Source organism: Antechinus flavipes, chromosome X, assembly GCF_016432865.1.
Source record: "Antechinus flavipes isolate AdamAnt ecotype Samford, QLD, Australia chromosome X, AdamAnt_v2, whole genome shotgun sequence".
Classification (NCBI taxonomy): Eukaryota; Metazoa; Chordata; class Mammalia; order Dasyuromorphia; family Dasyuridae; genus Antechinus; species Antechinus flavipes.
In genome coordinates, this window is record NC_067404.1 from 27,806,649 (window position 1) to 27,831,475 (window position 24,827).

Sequence of the window (24,827 nt, forward strand, 5' to 3'; positions counted from 1 at the left end):
CCCTCCCCCTCCCAAATCCTTCCCTCCCCCCTCCCAACTCCCTTCCCACCTCCCAACTCCCCTCCCACCTCCCTCCCTTCCCAACTCCCTCCCTCTCCCTCCCCTCCCCACTCCCTCCCAACTCTCTCCCTCTCCCCACTCCCTCCCTCCCCTCCCTAGAGAGAGAAATAGTGGGCTAAGGAGATGGATTGAGAGGTAGGATAGATAGATGGAGAGAGACAAAATAGACGGGAGGAAAAGATGGATAAATAGCTAGAGAGAGGGACAGAGACAAATGGAGGGATACATAGAGACAGGTAAGAGAAAAGCAGATAAAGATAGAGACAGGATGGATAAAGAGAGAAGATGATAGACAGGAGGGACATGGATTGAGGAACAGAGAGAAAGGATGGATAAGAAGATGTTAGTCTGATAGAGATAGAGAGAGAGAGCGCCCTGATTAAAAGACAGGGTGCAGAGAGCTAGAAAGGGTAGACAGATACAGAGCTAGAGAAGAGATTTTGATAGAAGAATGATAGGATAGAGAGAGACAGATGGGACAGAGAGCTAGAGACGCAGAGAGACAAAATGGAGAGATGGGGTGGATAACCGAGACACCTATTAGACAGAGGAAGAGACAGGCAAATGGATAGCTAAAGAGAGAAGACAGACAGGAGAGATAGGGATAAAGAGATACAGATGGCGGCATATAGACAAGAGGGCTGGACAAATAGGTAGATGATAGAGAGAGTTAGGCAAACAGGAGAGAGAGGGTGGACAGAGAGCTATGTAGATAGAAAATGATAGATCAGCACATAGATGAACAGAGAGGTAGAGAGAAATAGAGGAGGGATGGAAAGAATAGACAGGGCCATCTAGTTGGTTAGAGACAGACAAATGGATGGGTAGACAGGAGAGACGGAGAAATACTGTTGTAGAGAGATAATCGGAGAGACAGACGATTGAGAGACAGACTGGTGGATGAAAAAATAACGATTGAGAGATGGACAGCCGGGGACATATACTTGGAAGTCGCTAAAGTGAGAGAGAGGTAGAGAGACAGCTGAAGAGAGAGAAACACAGAGATAGATAAATGAACAGAGGGAGGGACAGACTGGAGAGGTGGACAGTCAGACAGAGAGATGGGCGGATCGAGACAGACATACAGTTAGACAAAACAGACAGAGACATATAGTCGAATAGATGTGAGGAAAAGATGAACGGGTGAGATACAGACAATGATAGACAAGAGGGACAAATGTAGAGTTGCATCAATAGACATAATGATAGATGGATTGAGAGAGGAAGAGATAGATGATAGAAAAGAGATGGGATGGATGGATAGACAGGGACACAGAGAGAGAGAGAGATAAGAGATAGCAGGTAAAACTAGATGTAATTATCGAGAGGGACAGACGTTGATAGAGATGGATATAGATGATAAACCGGCACACAGATGGATACATAGGAGTTGATAGAGAAAGATGAACAAAGAGAGAAAGCGACATATAGTTGGACAGATAGGGTAGGTAGAGATAGACATCATTATAGAGAGCAACAGGCAGACAGGATAGATTAATGAATGGATGGATAGAGAGAGAGAGTGAGTAGAGATGGACGTATAGTTAGACAAATGGATAGAGACACAGGATGGATAGAAAGAAACGGGACAGATAAATGGATAAAGATTGGACAAAGTCTGTAGACTGAATAGAGAGATGCTGGGATGGGTAGATTGAGAGACAGACATAAGAGGAACAGGATAGATGGTGACAGGCAGACAGAGATAAATAGAAATAAATAGATGAATAGACAAGAGGTACAGACCAGAGAGACAGAAAAATGATAGAACATAGAAAAGATGAATAAATGGGACAGGGAGATAGCTAGAGAGAGGCAGAGAGACAAAATATATAGATGGCGACATATAATTGGAAAGATAGACAATGTAGATGAATAAATGATAGAAAGACGGGGTGGTTGGAGAGATGGAGAGACAGTATAGATAGGTGGATGGAGAGAGGCAGATAAATGAACACGATAGAGAGGAACAGACAGGATAGATGGATGGGGAGAGAGACGTAGAGAGAAATATAATTGGATAGACAGAAGGAAAAAAAGATGGATACTAGATACACAGTACAGAGAGAGAGATAGGCAGCTAGATAATAAAGATGAATAGACAAAGAGACAGGATGAATAGATGAGGGGTGGATAGAGAGAAACAGAATAAAGGATAAACTTATAGATACAGGCGGAGATAAATGAACAGGGGAACAGACTGGAAAGATGGATAGAGAGAGAAATGTAATTAGAGAGAGAGACAGAGAGACATAGTTGGATGCATATACAGGAAAGATAGATGATAGACTGACAGAGATAAATAGATGTACAGATTGGATAGAGAGAGAGGGATGGATGGAATAAGAGATGGAGGGAGGCAGACAGATAGAAAGGGTGGATAGAGAGCTATCTTGATAGACAAGAAAGGGATAGACATATAGATAGAGAGAGAGGAAAGATAGCTAGAGGGACAGAGACAGGACAGATGAATAGATGGGTGGACAAGCTGAGAGAGAGAGAGAGCTATAACTGGATATTTAGGGTTGATAGAGAGGTGGACAGAGAATGAATAGGTGATAGACAAATGAATAGACGGATGGATAGATGGGCAGATACACAGAGACAGAATAGAGAGAGGGAGAGACATACAAGGAGATAGGCAGATAAACAATGTAGATGAATGGATGGATAGGATAGAGGGACAGACTGGATAGATAGACATAGTTGGATAGGTGACTAGCTAGATAGAGAAAGAGGGATAGAGACAGGCAGACATAGGGAGTAGAGAGAGGGACGGCGTGGATAGAAAGACAGATGGATAGACAGACAGATAAGCATATACTTACAGATAGAGGGAGAGATAGATAAATGAACAGAGGGACAAACGGGATAGGTAGATGGTTTGAGAGATGGACAGACAGGATACATGAACAGAGATAAAGAGATATAAATGATGACAGACCGGAAAGATAGCGTGAGATGGTAGGTAGATGGATGGATAGACAGAGATATACAGACACAGAATTAGATCGATAACTGAATGGATGGAGAGATAGATACGTAGTAGGATAGGCAGAGGGATAGAAAAAATGCACAGACAGGCAGAGAGATGTGTAGACAGGTAAGAGATGGAAGGTATAGAGAGATGGATTGAGAGACAGAAAGGATAAAGAGATGATAAATAGCTGAATGGAGAGACACGATGGATAGAAAGGGACAGGGAGAGGGAGTGAGAGACAGGCAGAGAGATGGGGATGGCAAGTGGTGGCAGAGATAGGTAAATGAATAGGACCGCCTGAATAGAGAGACTGAGAGAGACATAGATGCTGGGCAGATAAACAAATAGAAAGCAAAAGAGAGTTACAAGGATTGAGAGAGACAGAGGAGAGGTGATAGGCAAACGAATAGAGGGATGGAGAGATAGATGATACATAGGCAGACAATAGACAGTGGGGTAGGTGAATGGTAGCGATAGACAGGCAGACAGAGAGGACAGATGACAAACAGATAGAGTGAGAGACAGACATATGGAGTCGGATGGCTAGGTGGAGACTTAGGTGGAGAAAGGCAGACAGAGATGGACAGAAAGAGAGGAGACAGATGACAGAAACAGAGAGAGAAATAAACAGAGGGACAGATGGAATGGGTAGATGAATAGAAGGAGAGAAACAGACAGGAGATGGGTAGACAGACAATATAGATGGATGATAGGAAGGATAAACAGAATTGCTGGAGAGGGAGAAAGAGATATAGAGGATGATAGATAAGAGGAATAGAAAGATGGATTGAGAGATAGGAATGGGATAGATAGGCAGAAAGATAGAGACAGAATAGAGAGGGATAGACATATAAGGGGTAGATATTATAGAGAGATGGAGGGATGGATAGAATAGATAGAGCAATGAATAAATGAAGAGGGAGACATGGATAAATGAGAAACAGAAAATAGAGAGAGAAAGATAGTTACAGGAACATAGGGACATAATAATTAGACAAATGAATAGATGAGACAGATGACAGATTGACAGACTTAAGAGATAGGCAGAGGGACAGACTGCAGAGATGATGATAGACGGAAGAGAGAGAGGAGGATCGGTACATGGATCGAGGGTCGGACGGACGAATTAGATGAATGGATGATAGATAGACAGGACTGAGAGAGCTATAGAGATGATAGAGACAGGAACAAAACATTAGATAAGAAGACAATATAGACACATGCAGGAGAAAGAGCAATAGGGAAATACTAGATAGATAATATAGATGATAGAAAGAGGTAGATGAATTGTGAGATAGGCAGATATCAGACAGGATACATAGGGATAAAAAGATATAGATGATGTTAGACAAGAAGGATAGAGATGAATTGAGGAACAGACTGGATAGAGAGGAAAGATAGATGCTAGAGACAGAGGATGGACAGACAGGCAGGAGATAGAGAAAGACAGGATGGATTAACAGATGGATGGATAAATAGATAGATAGGGACATAGGCAAATAGATGGATAAGAGAGAACATGGATGAAGAGAAAAAATGATAGAAAGGCTAGAGAGAGAAATGAACAGAGGGACAGACCAAATAGATGATAGAATATATAGAGAGAAAGGGATAGATGGGATGAATAACTGGGATAGCTCGAGAGACAGAGAGATAGGTGAATAGAGGGATGGATGGAGAGACAGGATGGGGGAGATAGATCTGTAGTTACAGAGAAATAGATGATAGAATAGATAAATGGATTGAGAGACATAGAGGACAGATGGATGAGAGAGAGAGATGAGCAGAGGGACAGACAGATTTACAAATAGGCATATAATGACAGAGACTGGATATAGAGAAAGAGATAACAAGAGAGAGAGAGAGGTGAATAGAGATGGCCGTATGGTTAGACTGCATAGCAAGAGAGATATATAGATAAATAATGAGAGAGGGATAGATAGACAGAGGCAGATAAACAGTAGAAATAGATAATAGAGGGACAGATAGCTAGAGAGAGAGGGATAGAATAGATGGACAGACAGGCAGAAAGATAACAAATGGATGAATAGAGGAACAGGGACAAATAGATAATATAGATAGATGAATGGAAGGATATGATAGAGAGAGAGACAGACATATAGGCAGACAGAATAGAGAGAGAAAGAGGGATAAACAGGCACAAACAGTCGGATAGGTCGATGGTGTGAGTGATAGAGCCAGATAGACATATAATAAGGATGGATAGAGAGGTGGAGAGTTAGGTGGTGACAGGCAGACACAGATAGATACGTGAACAGAGGGACAGGGTAGATAGATTGGCATATAGATGAATGATGGGTAGATAGATGAACAGAGGAATAAAATAAACAAATGAATAGATGAGAGACAGGCACACTATATAGATAGAAAAAGAGAGGGTTGAAGAAACAGGAGGGAGAGAGAGACACACACGATATATGATTGGATAGGGAGATAAAGACAAGGGAGATAGGCAGATAAACTATATAGATAGATGAATAGAGAGAGAGAAGCAGGGACAGATGTTTGGATCGATAGACATAAAGATAACTATAAAGAGATGCTCTGAGAGACTGACAAGAGAGAGACATACTTGTCATGCAGAGAGGAAAGATAGATGATAGAGAGCTATACAAAGAGAGAGAAAGAGGCAGATAGATGAATAGACGGGATGGATAGAAAGATGCTAAACAACACACTGCATAGAGATAGACCGGGACATACAGTTGGATAGAGACAGAAAAAAGAGATATTGAGAGAATAGACAGAGACAGATAAATAATAGCTGATGGATAGATATTTATAAAGCTAGATAATGACAAATGGAGAGACAGGCAATAGATAGATAGATGTACATACATAGAATGGATAAATGGATAGAGATAAAAAGAAAGGAGAGAGATAGTAGGATAAATATATGGATTGAGGGGCAGAGATAGAAATATAGTTGGAGAGAGGGACAGACAGGATGGATGGATGAGAGAGAGATACGCAGATAGACGGCGGACTGATAGCTGAGAGGGATATGGAGAGAGAAATGAAGAGAGAGACAGACTGAAGAGATGATAGAGAGGTGAGAGACAGACATAGTTAGGCAGACAAAGGGGATGGACAGACTGGATCGAGAGATAGGATAGACAGATGTTAGAGAGACGGAGAGATGGAGAGTTGGTGACAGACAGGCGGAAATAGAGAGATAGGTGGATAGATAGAGACAGGTAGGGAGATTGGCAGGAGAGGGCTAGGTGGAGTGAGAGAGACAGTAAGAGAGATACATAGTGTGAGTGATAGAGAGACTGGCAGATACACGCACAATTAGGTAGTTACAGATAAGAGAGAGAAACAGAAAGATAGACATTTACCGAAAGGGACAGAGTAGATTAACAGAGGGATGGATAGGCAGAGAGGATAGATTAATAAATGAATGGATTGACAAAGAGAGGTTCAGACTAGATAGACAGATAGTGGGATAGCTTGATGGATTGAGAGATAGACAAGAGGGACAGACTAGATGGATAGAGAAATGGTAGACAGGAAGGATAGATGGGATAGACGGAGATAACTGGAGAGATTGATAGAAAAAGCAGATAGACATAGAAAAATGAATAAGCAGATGTATAGAAAGACTGGCAGATAGACAGAGGAAGAGACATATAGTTCTATAGACAGGGTGGATAAAGATAGAGAAGCTGATAGATAGACAATATAGATAGATGAATACATAGAGAGATAGCTAAACAAATGAATAGATGCAAGAAGGGGATACAACAGATGGAAGGACTGATAGAGAGATGGATTGAGAGAGAGGCGGAAAGCAATATAGATAGATAAATAGACAAGAGGGCAGACTAGATAGATAGACAGGCAGAGATAAAATAGACAAGGACATGGAGTTGGATAGAGAGAAGGAAGAAAAGATGGATACTAGGTAGACCGGCAAATGAACACAGGGATAGAGACAAAGAGATACAGATGGGAGAGACAGAGACAGATGGGGGATATATAGTTGGATAGAGAGAGATAAAGAGAGGGAGAGGCAGGCAAATACAGAGAGACATACTGCCTAGATAGATGAATACAGAAATAGCTGATAGAGGGGTTGAGAGAGATAAATGAACAATAAAGAGGGAAGAATAGCTAGAGAGATAAACTTATAGTAGGATACATAGACAAAAAAGAGAGAGACAGACATCTAGTTAGATGGATGGAGAAGCAGACAGGCAGCAGATAGCAGACAGGGAATAGAGAATGATGCTAGATAGAGACAGGATAGAGAGAGGGGCAGACATAAAGCTATAGATACCGGCGGCAGAGGTAAACAAACAGAGGACAGACTGGAGAGACAGAGACAGAGACAGAGACAGAGACAGAGACAGAGAGAGAGAGAGAGAGAGAGAGAGAGAGAGAGAGAGAGAGGGAGGGAGGGAGGGAGGGAGAGAGAGAGAGAGAAAGAAAGGGGGGGGACAAAGAGGAACAAACAGAGAGTAGAGGGATGAAGAGAAACAGACAAGGGAGACAGGCAGATAAACAATATCGATAGATGACAGAATGGATAGATCGCTAAAGAGAGATATAGGTGAATAGAGGGATGGGACAGATGCATAGATAGATTGATAGAGACAGAGATACAGATGATAACACTGCTAGCTGGAGAGAGAGATGGACTAGACAGACAAATAGAAAGCAAGAGAGAAAGATTGGCAGAGGCAGATAGGATATAAGAGACAAAAGTACAGAGGGAGAGTCTGGGTGGGTAGAGATGGGCAGACGAACAGATAAATAGAAAGATGGATACACAGAGTTATATAGATAGATAGAAATGCAGTTATAGAGAGGGATAGATTGGCAGACAATAGAGGTGGAGAGACAGAGATGGGATAGAATACAGAGACAGGCTATATAGATAGATGAATAGAGGGACAGACTGGATACGCAGAGGAACATATAATTACTGAGAGCTGTATAGATAGAAAATGATAGATGGATAAGCAGAAGAGTTGATAGGTTGACAGACAGGATAGATACAAACCGAAGAGAGAGACAGAAATATATTTATAGGGAGAGAGATAGTGGGATAAGTACAGGGATTGAGGGATGGGTGTCAGTGATAAAGAACTATATAGACGAATATTATATATATATATAGTTGGGTAGATAGAAGGAAAAGATGGATAGAAGAGAGACTAGATGGAGAGAGGGATAGATAGGGTGCATAGAGATAAAGATATTAGACAAATGAATAGAATAGTAGAACCCACTAGGATAGACAGGCAGAGAGAGACATATAGTTATAGAGATGGACAGGATGGATAGAAAGATGGGAGAGACTGACAGACAGACATAGACAATATACATAGGAGAGAAGTAAAAAGATGGTGGAGAGAGATGAATGGAAAGATAGCTAGATAGACAGGAATATATAGAGGGAGAAAGAACTAGACAGGCTAGATTAGATGACAGCGGGACTAGGTAGATTGAGAGAAATAGGTAGATAAAGTGATAAATAGATGACAGAAAAATGAATAAAAGACAGGATGGATAGAAAGAAAGAAGATAGATGAACGGATGGAGAGCAGTACAGAATGAAGAGAGATACTGGGGTAGGTAAAGGGATAGATGGAGAGGTAGATGGTGATGGGACAGACAGAATGGATAGAGAGGCATATAGATAGACAGTATAGACACATGACTCCATGATGGATATAGTAGGAAGGTACATGGATTGAGGGAGAGAGAGCTGTTAGACTGACAGAGGAAGAGATAGAAATACAGTTAGAGAGAGGGACAGACAGGATAGATGAATTGGATGGATGATAGATTGGCCGAATATATGGATTGACAAGAAGAGATATGAACAAACAAGATGGATGGAGAGGTAGAGAGGCAGTATAGAGGGATAGAAAGACAGACAAGAGGGATAGTGGCAGATAGACAAATGAATAGATATGAGAGAGAGAGAAATATAGAGGGGAAGACTGAGTAGATTAATGGGGAGAGGGATTAAAAGATGGACAATATAGAAAGATGAATAGAGGGAGATAGATAGGGGATAGATAGATGAATAAAGGGGAGGAAGTGGGACAGACTGAATAGATGATCAAAAAATGGGCTGAGAGACAGGATAGTTGGACAGGGTGGATAGAGAGACGGATAGACAGAGATAGATAAACAGACAAGAAGGATAGACTGCTTAGCTAGATAAATGAACAGAGACATAGATACAAGATACAGACTGGATAGAGAGTTATATAGTTATAGACAGAGATGGATAGACAAATGAATATATAAAAGGTGTATAGAGATAGATACATGAACAGAAGGGCAGACTGGATGGATGGGAGGATAAATGATAAACAGAGATAGAGACAAACTATAGATAGAGAGTTGAAAACAGGGATAGAGAAAGAAATACACACACATATGTATACACACACACACACACACACACATATATATATATTATATATATATATATATATACACACACACACACACACACACGCACAGAGGGGGAGACAATATAGATGAGGCAGACAATATAGATAAAGAGATGTTAGAAAAATAGAGAACTATATTGATAGACAAGAGAGAAGGATAGACATATAGTTAGAGAGAGGCACAGTAGACAGAATGGAAAGAAAGATGATAGAGGGACATACAGTTAGATAGAGATAAGATGGGGGAGAGACAGGATAGATTATAATTTATCCTCTCTCCCCTCCATCTAGTCATTTGAAAAAAATTAAACACAGATGGAGAAATTAAGGAAAACAAGATAGAAAGACAGATGGAATAGATGAGAGAAAAGAACAAAGGGACAGAATGGATAATTATGATAGACAAATGAATAGATGATAGAAACAGATGATATATAAATAGATAGGAGATAGAGAAGGAAAGGGTGAATGGATGATGATAGACAGAGGGACAGATAGATGAATTGAGAGATAGACTGGATAGAGGGCTAAAGGACAGGCTAGAGAGTTACATGAACAGGACAGAGACAGATGAGATAAGCTGATAAAGAGGGAGGCTGGATAAATAAATAGCAAAGAAAGCAAAAGACAGAAAGCTGGAAAGAGGCAAAGATAAAAATATAGTTATAGAGAGGGACAGATAGAAAGGATAGATGGATGATAGACAAGAGAGATAGACTGGATGAGGCTATAGAAGAGAAAGATAAATGAACAGAAGGAAAACTGGAACAGGAAGATGGACAGCATACAGAGAAAAATGAAAAGATGAGAGAGATAGAAATATAGTTATAGAGAGGTACAGTCAGACTGAATAGATGACAGAGACTGGATGGACACAGAGAGGAGAGGACGAGAAGAGACCTATAGTTGGAGATAGCTAAACAGACAGAGAGGTAGATAGACAGGAGAGAGACAAAAGAATAGATGATCCCAAAAAATAGAAATACAATGATAGAGAGGTATAGCAAGAAGGATAGATGACACAGATGGGATGTATGAAGAAATGGATTGACAAGAAGAGATATATTGTTGGAGATACCTAAGGAGACAAAGACGTAGATAGACAGGAGAGAGAGACAAATGAATAGATGATACCGAAAGATAGAAACATAGTGCTAGAGAGGTACAGCAAGAATGATAGATGACAAAGACGGGATGGATAGAGAGATGGATTGACAAGAGGAGATATATACTTGGAAACAGTTAAAGAGAAAGAGAAATAGATAGACAATGAATAGATGATACTGAAAGATAGAAATACAGTCACAAAGAGGTACAGTGAGACTGGATAGATGAGAGATGGGATAGATAGAGAAATGGCTGGACATGAAGAGACATATAGTTGGAGATAGTTCAAAAGACGGAGAGGTAGATAGGCAGGAGAGAGAGACATGAATAGATGACACCGAAAGATAGAAATACAGTGATAAAGAGGTACAGCAAGACTGGATAGATGACAGAGACAGGATGAACAAGAAGAGACATATTCGAGATAGCTAAAGAAAGGTAGATAGAAGGAATCAGATAATCAGATAGACGAATAGATAATACCAAAAGTTAGAAATAAAGTGATAGGTACAGCAAGATGGATAGATGACAGAGACGGGATGGATAGGTGGATGGCCAAGAGGAGATATATACTTGGAGGAAGTTAAAGAAAAAGAGCAGTAGATAGACAGGATAGAGAGACAAATGAATAGATGATATCGAAAAATAGAAATACAGTGATAGAGAGGTGGAGGAGGACTGGATAGATGACAGAGATGGGATGGACAAGAAGAGACGAATTGTTAGAGATAGCTAAAGAGACAGAGAGGTAGATAGACAGGAGAGAGAGAGAAAGGAATAGATGATACCAAAAGATAGAAATACAGTGATAGAGCAGTACAGTGAGACTGGATAGATGACAGAGAAGGGATGGATAGAGTCATGGATGGACAAAAAGAGACATATTGTTAGAGATAGCTGAGGAGAGAGAGAGATGAATAGATGATATCGTAAGATAAAAAATACCCTCCCTCCCTAGAGAGAAAAATAGTGGGCTAGGGAAATGGATTGAGAGGTAGGATAGATAGATGGAAAGAGACAAAATAGACAGGGACATAGAAGGAGGAAAAGATGGATAAATAGCTAGAGAGGGACAGGGACAAATAGAGACATACATAGAGACAAGTAAGAGAAAAGCAGATAAAGATAGAGCGATGATAGACAATGAACAGAGAGATAGACAGATGGAATGGATAGATAGAGTGGATAAAGAGATAGAGAAGATAGTTTGATAGGATTGAGAGGGACAGATAGGAGAGATAGCTAGAGATGCAGAGAGGAAATGGAGAGAGGGGTGGATAACTGAGAACTATTAGAGGAAGAGAAATAGATAGCTGAAGAGGAAGAAGACAGAGGGATAGATAGGGATAAAGAGATATATAGAGATATCATAGAGAGACAGAGAGAGATAGAAATACAGATAGAGATATATACAACACCAGAACACCATGCACTTACCTTTACAACTGTTTTTCTTTCTCCTCCTTCTCCTATGCAGATTCTTCTTTTCAAATTGCCCCTTCAAAGCTTCTTACTCAGGAAACATGCGATTGCCTAATTTTGCCAAACAATTAGAAGCATGCAAACACCACAGGGTCATAGATATTCATTTACGCTCACTTACACCCAGCTACCATTATCTAAGGGCACATAAAGCCCGATGAGTTCTGCTTTTGGCCTACTTGCCCAGAAGTTACAAACACAGCATGAAACACATGTCATCCCACCCAAGGGCATTATCTAACAATCATTACATAGCTACTTCTGTTTGCAAGATGACACAATTTGGCTGTTTAAATATTAGACTTCTTAGCTACCAAGAAACGTGCCAAATAAATTACTCGACTTATATTGCTACAAAACCCAACACCTAATAAAGCTAACCAGATGTCCAAATACATTCTCTTACAAACTCCTATACTAGAGAATAATGGAAGACAATCCATCTCCTCGAAGTAAGAGCGGGGCAGGCACTGTTAGAGAGAAGACATCAAAGAATGATAAAGATTCCAGAACCAAGTAAACTGGTGAGTGGGCCCCCTAAAGTTAGGGTGAAGAATCTAGTTTTCACTTACGAATCCCAGAAAGATTTCTTGATAGATAAATACAATAGCGGGAGCATAGGAGTGCCGCATCAGTCCCTGCTGATTGTTTACACATGTCACCTCTTCTCTGTAGCAGGTAAATCCTCAGAAGAATGCTCTTTGAGTATAATTGAAGCCGAAGAAAAAAAAAGTTTGACTCCGCTGACCCTGGAGGTAGAAGACTCCCCACTGGTCAAAAAGTGTGTGTGAGGAGGACTCTACACAGTGGGATTCCCTCCCTCCCCAGTTATCTCACATCCAACTTTTGTATTTGTTCTGTCTATATTTGCACATGTGCTTTTTGTATCTGCAGAACCTTGCCTGACAGATAGAGGCACTTAATAAATGCTTCTTGAGTGACAGATGAGAGATGCCTCTTTCAGACCCCGAAGCCTTGGAATGAATCCAATGGCCTCCTATGCAACATATACATACAGTTGGCTAGAACTCCCATGAGGGTGCATGATGAAGGGGCCTTTCTCAACCCTAGCAAGAAAAACAAAACTATTGAACACTTAGCCTGGGGTTAAAAGCAGCAGTACTTCAAAGAAATCTATTAAGATGCAAGTGCAAAAGAAGCCCATAAATTATTTTTAATGCAAACGTTTCTTCTATTTAGGAAAACAATTCCCCCAAATAAGAGTTTCAGCTTGCTACAATCATTTCTCATTATGGTAATACATACTTCTTCAATGGCTACTTGAATGGTCAGATCTTAAGACTCAAGGCCCTCTTCCTATTCCCAGTGCCTGGTAGAGTCTTAAGTCTTGTTTATATCCCATGAGAGAAATCCAAAAAGGCCTCACTTGTTTCAGATGTAACTGATTACAGAGATAAGCAAAAGGAGACTGACATAGCAAAAAATATCAGGTCAGATTTGGGGTTCTCCAGCTCTCAGACTGACATTTAGAGACCGACACCTGCCTCCGTGCAAGCCACATTGCAGGATTCCTATCTTCTACCAAAACGACCCCATTCTCTCCTACACAAGCATCAGCTTGCCGAGATACACAACAAAAATTGGGGGGAAAAGGAGGGAGTGCCATCTTTTGACTGGGATTACCAAAAGTTACATAGGTTCCAGAGACTCTATTCAGAACATCTTCTTTGTGTTATCCCTAATACACAAAGTGTGGCAGATGCTGAGAACTCAAGGTGAGAGACAGCAGCACTAAATGTGAGGTAAACAGCAACCCGGGGACTCACAAGAGAACAGGATCAATAGATAAAATCTATAAACAAATCAATTAAAAGTGAACAGAGGTTACAAATTAGAGTTAACCATTCAGAATTTTTAAAGCCTCAGAGAACAGATTAAGGAAAAAAAAACTAATCAGTGATGGAGTTGGAAGTAAAAAGTGAAAGATTTGATACCAAAAACTCATGATGCTTTAAAAATACAAATTGTATACAATCCCAAATAAATGACCTTGACCTAAGTCAGCATACGGTGAGAGGCTTTAAAGAGGATACTACCAGTAGCCATAAAATATTCCCAAAACACTACCTGAAACTTCCCAAACCTCAAGAAAAACAGGGGTGGGATTTAATAAGGTTAATGAGGAGTTTTACAAGTGCTTAGGAGAAAAATCTTCACAGATGAAGGAAAAAAAGTCAATTCTAAATACCTAAGATTGGTCTCAAAGCAACAGAAAACACAGGCATCGAAGGGGTGGTAGATGTCGTTTTAAAAGGGAGACTGACCTTGTTGCAAACCAGAGAAGAATGTTCAGCTGTTTTCAGGAAAGAATCAGGAATGAAACCATTAAAGGTCTTTTTGAAGAGAAAAAACTGACCTATGGGGTAAAAAATTTAAAAAGAAGCCTCCAAAAAGGGATAAACATGGAATAAAGCTTTAAGTAGAAGAAGTGAAAGACAAGGACAGCAACATAGAATAAAACTCTTATCATACTACAGGGGGAAGGGTACAATAATTGGAAGTGGACATTTATATAAGAGGACAAGAGTTGCTTCTAAAGCATCAGAGAAACTGTATGAGGAAGCGATTGTGTCTAAGAGAGTAGAATAGAGTATCACTGGAGTAGGGGAAAGGGTCTATCTAAGGGAGATAGATAACAAACTCATGATAGATTTCCTCTGAAGGCAGAGGAGAGACTTGAGATATTGGGAGGCTGCCTGCTCTGAGACAGTATAATGCAGGGGTCCTCAAACTTTTTAAGTAGGGGGCCAGTTCACTGTCCCTCAGATGGTTGGAGGGCTGGACTATAGTAAAAACAAAAACTTTGTTTTGTGGGCCTTTAAATAAAGAAACTTCATAGCCCTGGGTGAGGGAAATAAACGTCCTCAACTGCCACATCTGGCCTAGTTTAAGGACCCCTGGCACTGTGGTGCCTCCACAGACAGCTGGCCTTAAGACTATTGAGATGGACATAGTTCTCGAAACAAAAAGGCAAAGCACTTGGGATGAAAACTACTGAACTTCACTGACTCAGGAAGACAGAGTGGGGCTGACAACTTTGCACCACTCTGCCTTTTCAAAACCAATTCAAACAAGGTAAGATATTACCCCATGAGGTCACTGGTCCTCTTTGAGGAGCAAACAACAATGGTGAGGGCCAAAGATGAGCTAGGCTATAGGTGATTCGTGATGCAAGACTGGAACCATGGAGCACCATTAGCTGCTCTTCACAAACAGATATTTCAGAGTAAAGCACAACAAGAAAAAAAGGACAATGAAACAAGATATATACTGTATAAGCACAATAACAGAAATTGAAAGGCAGTCAGATTCACCCCATGAGGATCAGAGAGCCATTAAAAAAGTAATAATAAAGGTATAAGTGATAAATCAGAATAACATTTCAGACAAGAAGAGATGGGAATTAGTGAAAAGAAGAAAGCAAAGCTTTCAAGAATGAGGCATAGTAAAAGACAACTCATAAAAACTTAAGAGGTTGGAGGGGGGAATATGAAAGAGATGAATTTTAAACTGACTACTGAATAGGGAAATAACTGTTTCCTAATAACTGATAAGGGATAAAGAAAAGATAAGATGTAGATAGGTGAATAAAAAAAAATCAATAACAGAAGCTCCAAAGTAAGTATTAAAGGATATGTGAATGAGATATGGGGGCAAGTGCCTTTGAGAAGAGACTGTAATCAGAAAAAGAGAAACTGAGAATTGTGGAAAGGAAATACAAATTTTAAAGCAATAACAATGAAAAAGAGTAAAAACTAAAAGACCAATACTCCTAACATCTTAAATGGGAATGAACTAAATACTCTGATCCAATCAATGGATAGCCAAGTGATTTTTTTTGGTATAACAATTTTGTGAATATTAGAAACATTTAAAATTCAAATTCAAAAATAAAAACTCACATATTCAATAAACAAGGAAGTCATATGAACAACAAACCTTGAACAATTATCAAAAATGAGATATATGTGAATCAAATGTCATAATACCTAAATTCATAACGGAAAGGTAGAATAAAATATAAAATCACATAAAGAGTAGGACAATAATCAGAAAAAGAATTTAATGTTTAATTTTCAGGGCCAGGAAAGTCTTAACTGAAAGACAAGTAGAGTGTATGTTGTAGGAAAAGAAATGGACAAGTTAATGGGAAATTTCAGGTTAAAAGATCTACAAATGGGAATCAGTTTCTCAGTGCCACATGACCCTTTACAAAAAGAGAACTTGTACCTAGTCACAGAAAATTAAAAATAAATGTAAAAATACAAAACATCCTTTAAAGACCACAGGCCAAAAAAAGTGTTACAGTATGAGCAAAAGACATGCCTTAAAAGGAAACTTAATAATATCACTTACAAAGAATAGATCAAAGAGCAACTCATGGAGACAATAATTATACCTAAGACAACGAAATTCTGAGATGCAGCGAATTCTATCTCCAGAGGAACAGTTATATCTGAAAACATACATTAAGAGAACAGAAATAGAGGTAAATTAACTAAATGTGTAACTTCAGAAATAGGACACCAACAAATAAGCAAAAAACTAAAAAATATTGATAATTAGAGAAGAAATAAACAAATTGGAAACTCAAAGACTCTGGAAAAAATTAACAAAACTCAAACCTGATTTTTTGGGAAAATACTTATTTTTGAAATACAAAATTGATAATAACCCTTTGGTCAATCTGATTTAAAAAGAGAGAGAGAGAGAGAGAGAGAGACAGAGAGACAGAGAGAGAGCCAGCCATAGGAGCAAAGATAGTAGTGTAAACACAGGAAGCTGCTCGAGCTCTCTTAGTTTCCCTTGAAAACCACATGAAACCAAGCCTCCAACAATCCGACAGAATGAAACCACTTTCCAGCTCAAAATAGACTGAAAAAACTTCAAGAAAGGTCAATCTCACTGACTAAAAACAGTGTTTGGCACAGCTCAGATTCTGGGAAAGTGGTTGAGAGGGTCTTAATCACAGCAAACCAGCAACTAAGGCCCTCAGTTCTGGCTCAACTGAGTAGCAAATCAATGGGGCAGCTTCCAGTCCCAGCTCAGGAGGCAAATTTTGGGAAAGCAGACTGTTTCCCAAACAGAACAGGCAAAGCTACCCTCTACAAATGCAATGCACCCCTGTGCTCAAAACCAGGGCTCAAAGCTATACAGGAAGCTTGGGACAGCACCACTTTTACGCCAGGAGTAGAGCTCCACCTTAAAAGAAAAAAAGAGGCAATACTAAAAGAAAAGGAAAGAAAATGATCAAGAAACAAAAGAATCTTGACCATAGAAAGCTATGGTCAGGGCAGCCCAAGAATAGAATGTCCACAGAGAAAATCTCGAAGAGTGATATGAATTGGTCTGAAGCCCAGAGGCTTCTTGGAAGTTCTCATAAAAGACTTTAAAGGGCAAATAAAGAGAGGTAGGAAAAATGAGAGAGAAAATGAGAGGTATGTGTGAGACAGTTAACAGCTTGAAAGAGGACAGAAAAAAAATTGAAGAAAACAACTCCTTAAACAGTAAATTTAAACCAAATGGAAAAAGAGATACAAAAGCTAACTGAAGAAAATCACACATTATAAATTAGAAGAGGACAAATAGAAGCTGATAGCTTTATGAGACATCAAGAATCAGTCAACCAAACTAAAAAGAATGAATAAGTAGAAGAAAATGTGAAATACCTCATTGGAAAAACAGCTGACCTGGAAAATAGATCCAAAAGAGACAGTTAAAAATTATTGGTCTACCTGAAGGCCATGACCAAAAAAAGAGCCAGGGTAGCATTCTAGAAGAGATCGTTAAGGAAAATTGCCCCAATATTCTAGAAACAGAGTGGGAAATGCTGATTGAAAGAATCCATCAATCACCTCTGGAAAGAGCAAACATTGTTGTGAAACTCCAAAAAACAATTCCAAGGGAAAAAATACTCCCAACTTCCAGGCAAAGACAATTCAAATACCAAAAAGCAACAGTTAGGATTACCAAGGATAAGGCAGTTTCTGCAATAAAAAATTAAAGGGACTGGAACAATACCATATTCTAGAAGGCAAAGGACCTGGGGTTATAATTAAGAATTGACCTCCCAGAGAGACCAAGCTTCATATTTCAGGAGAGGAGATGGCGCTTCAATGAAGTAAGAGACGTTCAATCATTTCTATTGAAAAAACCAGAAGTCAACAGAAAATTTAATCTTCAAACACCAGACTCAAGAAAAGCACAGAAAGGTAAACAGGGGGAAAGTATACATAATTTAAAAGTTAAACTGTTTACATCCCTAGATGGGAAGATATCTGTAACTCTTGAGAACTGTATCTGTCAATGGGGCAGAGAGGTGCTCACATGGACTGAGGGTGTAGTTTATGAATGATCTATGATGTGATGACATCAAAGAAAAAGACATTTGGGGATGCAAAAAGGTCTGTACTGGAAAAAGGGGAAAGAGTAAGTATAATGGGACAATTAGTTCACATGAAGAAGTACAAAAGACCTATTATAATGGAGGAGGGAAGGGGATGAGCACTATCTGAAGCTTGACCTCATCAGTTTTAGCTTTAAGAGGGAATAACAATCATTCACTTGGATATAGAAATTTATCTAACCCTATAAAGAAGGAGGAGGAGGATAAAGAGGAAAAGAAAAGGGAGGGTCAGGATAGAAGGGAGGGCAGAAACACTAGGGTAAAAAGTAAGAGAAGGGGGAAAAGGTATAGGTGGGGTGGGTAAAAAAAAAAAAAACAACATTGAATACAGGGTGGAAATAGAAAACCAAAGTATATACAGGGGAGAAAAATAGGATGGAGGTAATCATAACTATGAATCTGAATGGGATGAACTCTCCCATAAAAGGGAATCGAATAGCAGAGTAGATTAAAAAATAAATAAATAAACAGAATCCTACAATAAGTTGTTTACAAGAAACACATTTGACACATAGATTGAAGGTAAAAGGCTGAAACAGAATTTATTCTGCTTCAGCTGAAGTAAAAGAAAAGCAAGAGGTAGCAATTCTGATCTCAGATAAAGCAAAAGAAAATAGATCTTATTAAAAGAGATGAGAAAGGAACGTACATCTTGATAAAGAATACCATGAATAATGAAATAGGAACAATATTAAATGTGTATGTACCAAGTGGTAGAACAGGCAAATTTCTGGAGAAGATGTTAAGCCAATTACAGCAAGAAATAGGCACCAAAATTATTCTGGTGGAGGACCTCAATCTTTCCCTCTCAGAAACAGACAATTGTAGCTACAAAATAAACAAGAAAGAAACCAAGAGGTAAACAGGATCCTAGAAAGCCTAGATATGATAGACTTCTGGAGAAAACTGAATAGGGACAGAGAGGAATACATTTTCTAAGGAGTCCATGGCACCTACACAAAAAGTGACCATGTGTCAGAGTATAAAAACCTCACAATCAAATGCACAAAGGCAGAAATAGTAAATGCTTCTTTTTCAGGACAAAATGTGATAAAAATTATATTCATTATATAAAGGCCAGGGAAAGATAGACTAAAATTCAATTGGAAATTAAATAATCTAATTTTTAAAAAATGAGTAGGTAAAACAATATATCACAGAAACAATGCATAATTTCATTCAAGAGAATATGACAATAATGACACAACATACCAAAACCTATGGGATGCATCCAAAGCAATTTTTAGGGAAATTTTTATATCTCTAAGTAGCTACATCAATAAAATTGATAAAAAAAAAAAGATCAGTAAATTAGACATGCAACTAAAAAAGCTAGAAAAAGAAAGTAAAACCCCCAATTAGAAATTCTGAAACTCAAAGAAGAGATTAATAAAATAGAAACTAAGAGTTGCTTTTATTGAAAACCCCCCCAAAATGAGATAACCTTTGGGTAATTTGGTCAGAAAAAGGAAAGAAAAAACCAAATCACCAGGATCAAAAATGAAAAGGCTGAATTTAGCACCAGTGACAAAGAATTTAAAGCAATAATGAGGAGCTATTTTGCCCAACTCCGTAGCAGCAAGTCTGACAATCTAACCAAAATGGATGGATATTTACAAAAGTAAAAATTGCCCAGGTTAACAGAAGAAGGAATACATTACTTAAATAGTCCCGTTTTTAAAAAAGCAATTGAACAAGTCATTAATGAACTCCCTAAGAAAAAAATCTCCAGGGCCAGATGGATTCACAAATGAATTCTACCAAACACTTAAAGAACAATTAATTCCAATAGTATAGAAACTATTTTAAAAGATGGGTAAAGAAGGAGTGTTGTCAAATTCCTCTGTGACACAAATATGGTACTGATACACAAACCAGGAAGTGCCAAAGCAGAGAAAGAAAATTATAGAACACTCCCTAATCAATATTGATGCAAAATTTTTAAATAAAATATTAGCAAAGAAATTACAACAACTTATCAGCAGAATAATACATGCTGAATAATTGTACCACGTCATATATACCAGGACTGCAGGACTGGATCAATTTCAGGAAAACTATTACCATATGATCATCCCAATATATACAGAAAAAGCTTTTGACAAAATAAAGTGCTCATTCCTATTAAAAACACTAGAGATCACTAGGATAAAAGGAATTTTCCTTAAAATAATAAGCAGTATCTATCTAAAACCAACAGCAAGCATTATTTGCAATGGAGAGACATATTCCCAATAAGTTCCTGGGTCAAACAAGGATGCTGATTATCACCATTGTTTTACAACATTGTACTACAAATGCTGGCTTTGGCAATAAGAAAAGAAAAAGAAATTAAAGAAATTAGAATAGGCAATGAGGAAATAAAACTCACTCTTTGCTGTTGATGATATGATGATATCCTTAGGGAATCCGAGAAAAGCATCCAAAAACCTATTGGAAACAATTCACAGCTTTAGCAAAGTTGCAGGATATAAAATAAACCCACACAAATCATCAGCATTTCTATATATTACTGACAAAGCCCATCAGCAAGAGATACAAAGAGAAATTCCATTTAAAATTACTGTAGACAAACTAAAACATTTGGGGATCTATGTGTGAAGACAAACCCAAGAGCTATTTGAACACAATTATAAAACACTTCTCACACAAATAAAGTCAGATCTAAACAATTGGAAAAGTATCAACTATTTTATGGGTAGGCCAAGATAATGATAAAAAGGAAAATTCTGCCTAAATTGGTCTACTTGTTCAGTGTCATACCACTAAAAATGCCAAGACATTATTTTATAGACTTAGAAAAAAATAACCAAATTTATTTGGAAGAATAAAAGGTCAAGAATATCAAGGGAATTAATAAGAAAAAAAAATACAAAGGATGGTGCCTTAGCAGTACCAAGCCTAAAACCATATTTTAATGCAGCAGTCATCAAAACCATTTGGTACCAAGAAATAGGGTGGTGGATCACTGGAATAGATTAGATACATATGATACAAAGATCAAGGCCTATAAAAATCTAGATACCCCCCCCCAACTCCACCTTTTGGAATAAGAACTAAATATTTGACCAGATTTGCTGGGAAAACTGAAAAATGATGTCAGAAACTTGGAATAGACCTACATCTCCCACCACATGCCAAAATAAGCTCAAAAGGTATACATGATTTGGGCATAAAGGATGATAATATAAACAAATTAGGATAACAAGGGCTAATTTACCCATCAGATCTTTGGAGAAGGGAGGAATGTATGACCAAAGAAGAACTAGAGAACATTTTAAAAGACAAAATGGACAACGATGATTACATTAAATTAAAAAGAATTACATTAAAATAAAAAAAGAATTGGAAAATGAGTAGCTGCCCATCAATTGTGGAATGGTTGAACAAGCTGTGATAATGAAGAAGATGGAATATTATTGTTCTATAAAAACTGATGAACAAGATGGTTTTAGAAAGGCCTGGAAAGATTTATATGAACTGATGCTGAGCAAAGCAAGGAGAACCAGGAATATTGTACACAATAATAGCAAGAATGTGTGATAATCAACCATGAAATACTTGGTTCCTCTAAGTGATTCAAAGATCCAATAGACTTTGGACAGAAAATGCCATCTGCGTCCAGAAAAAGCACATGAATGAACACGTGCTATGTTCACTTCTTTTTTTCTGTTTTTTTTTTCATCTCTCCCAAGCTGATTTATAAAGCAATGCACGCTAAAAAAATAAATAAATAATCTTTTAAAAAAGAAGATGGAAAAAATAAAAATGAGAAGGATGAAATCATAAAGACAGAAGAGACTTTTAAAAATTATCATAATCTATTCTGCAGAATCCAGTGCAGCTAGATGGAATGCTAGATTTGGAGTCAAGATGATTCATCTCCCTGAGTTCAAATTATACATCAGACACTTATTAGCTGTGTGATCCTGGATAAATAACTTAACCCTCTTTGCCTCAGTTCCTCATATCTAACATGAGCTAGTAAAAAAAATGGCAAACCACTCTAGTTTCTCTGCCAAGAAAACCCCAAATGAGGTCAAGGAGAGTTGTAAGTGATTAAAGAACAACAATTCTGCAGAATTCCACAATACAAAGGAAAAAAAGGGTTACATATAAAAATGTAAAAATATCCAAATTAACAGAATGCAAAATAGGTATATTAAATAATCCTCTTATAGAAAAGGAAATTGAACTAGTTATAAAGGATTTCCCTATGGTAAACAAAAATACTGAGCCATCTGGCTTTACACCAAATTTCTATCAAACTCTTAAGGAAAAATTAAAACCCATAGTTACCCATAGTTAATCTCAATAAATGAGAAAGCAAACACCATATAACACTTTTTGTGAGAAAAATCTGGTTCCAGTGTCTAAAAGAAGACTAAAGCAAAGAAAGAGAACTATAAATAAATATTGGTAATGAATAGCAAACAAATATTTTAGATAAAATCCTAACAAAAATATTATGGCAACTTATTTTTTTAAATCATTATGATCAAAAGTTTGTTCATTCAAATGCAAAGATGCAAGGATAATTCAACATTAATAAAACAGTTAACACAATCATATTAAAATAAAAACACCCCAAATCACAAGATAATATTAATTTTTTTTACAAAACCTTTTGATGAAGTATAATACTAATTTCTACTAATAATACTATGAACCATACTATAAAAGGATCACATAAAATATTATTTTAAAAGGTTTTCGTATGAAGGGGAAACACTAGATGTTTTCTCAAAAGTCACAGCAATAGAAAAAGAATGCCCTCTTTCTTCACTGTTATTTGTTCAAGTTAACTCACTCTCAGCAAATTAACAATGACAAAGGATGGGAATAGTCAATGTTAGAACGGGTTACATAAAGATGGACACAATAATGCCCTGGAAGTTCAGCTATGTGAATTGACCCAAACATTCTGAAGAGGCATTTTATAGTTACGCTAAGAAATGGACTACATTCTCCATACCCTTCAACTCAGAGATTCCCAAAAGAGTCTATGACAAATAGAAAGTCATTCTGTATACAAAATATTTATGATGACTTTCTTTTTAAAGTAGCCAAACTCTGAAAACTAGGTACATGTCCACTGATTGAGGAATAGCTCAACAAACTTTAGTACATGGCTGTAATGGAATATTACACTGCTATAAGAAAAGATGAATAAGATCAACACAGAGATGCATTGGAAAACTAAAGTTAACTAATGCAAAGTAAAATAAGTAGAATCGAACAAATAATAGGCATGACTACAATAGCACAAATGGAAAGATCAAACCAAACCATTGAAACTAAATTTTATATTATTATAATGACCAAGCATAGCTTCAAAGAAAAAATAAGAGAAAGTACCTCTTCTCCCTTCTTTGCAGAAGTAGAAGACTATGGGTATGAAACATGAGTTTTTTGATGGATTGGTTAATTTTTGAACATTTTTTATTTTCAGTTCTGAATTTTCTTCTTCCCTCTGGCCCTTTTCCCTCACCTACTCAGAAGGCAACAAATATAATACCCATTATATATATGAAATCATGCAGTACATATATCCACATTTTGACTAGTTTTACTAATATATAGATACATATATTTTTTTCTGTATTTTATATAAAGAGAATGCTTTCTGCAAGGGTTGAGGGCAGGGAAATTAGGTAGAATAAAACACAAGATACTACTAAAATATGTCTTAGAAATTTTTATGAAGCAATTCCACTGACTGGATCACAGCATTATATTTCCACTCTTTTTGTTGTTCTTTGCTTTCATTTTATTTTCTTTCTCATATTTTTCCTTCTTGATCTGATTTTTTTTTGTGCAGAATGATAATTGTGGAAATATATATGGAAGAATTGCACACATTTAACATATATATGATTATCTGCAGTCTAGGGGACTGGAACATAAGGTTTGACAAAAGTGAATGTTAAAAACTACCTATGCATATGTTTTGAAAGTAAAAAACTTTAATAATAAAAATTTAAAAGAAGCAATTCTACTCTGTACATTTAAAAATTCCAAGTAAAAATAAGAGCTAATACAAGAGACAGTACACCAGATTCTGTGACAAAGTTCATAAAACCCAGGCTCTTATATGTGAACTAATCATTGTGAAGGAGAGTACATTAAAAAAAAAAGAAAAGAACTTAAAAATGTTTCTTGCAGCTTTTGTCATAGCAGCCAAAGCTGGGAAAATAAAAGCATGTCTTATTAGGGAATAAGCAAACTGTGGAAAGGAAAAGTATTGTGACATTAGAAAGGACTAAAAAAATCATTTCAGAGGAAACTGGGAAAAACAACTTTGTAAAATTCTAGAACTGATCAAGACTAGGTG

General features: G+C 37.6%; 2 long non-coding RNA genes across 2 annotated transcripts in view; one reads left to right on the forward strand and one right to left on the reverse strand.

The window, feature by feature from the left end:
- The window catches only part of LOC127542573 (uncharacterized), a 161,028-nt gene extending 148,021 nt beyond the window's left edge, over positions 1-13,007 (forward strand). The window contains exons 3-4 of the long non-coding RNA XR_007948722.1: positions 12,062-12,590; positions 12,742-13,007. This is a non-coding gene — a long non-coding RNA (uncharacterized LOC127542573). The remainder of the gene's footprint in view (positions 1-12,061; positions 12,591-12,741) is intronic.
- LOC127542574 (uncharacterized) overlaps positions 9,526-24,827 on the reverse strand; it is a 202,055-nt gene continuing 186,753 nt past the window's right edge. Inside the window, exons 3-4 of the long non-coding RNA XR_007948723.1 lie at positions 20,865-20,923; positions 9,526-12,117 (exon numbers count right to left, since the gene is read on the reverse strand). This is a non-coding gene — a long non-coding RNA (uncharacterized LOC127542574). The remainder of the gene's footprint in view (positions 12,118-20,864; positions 20,924-24,827) is intronic.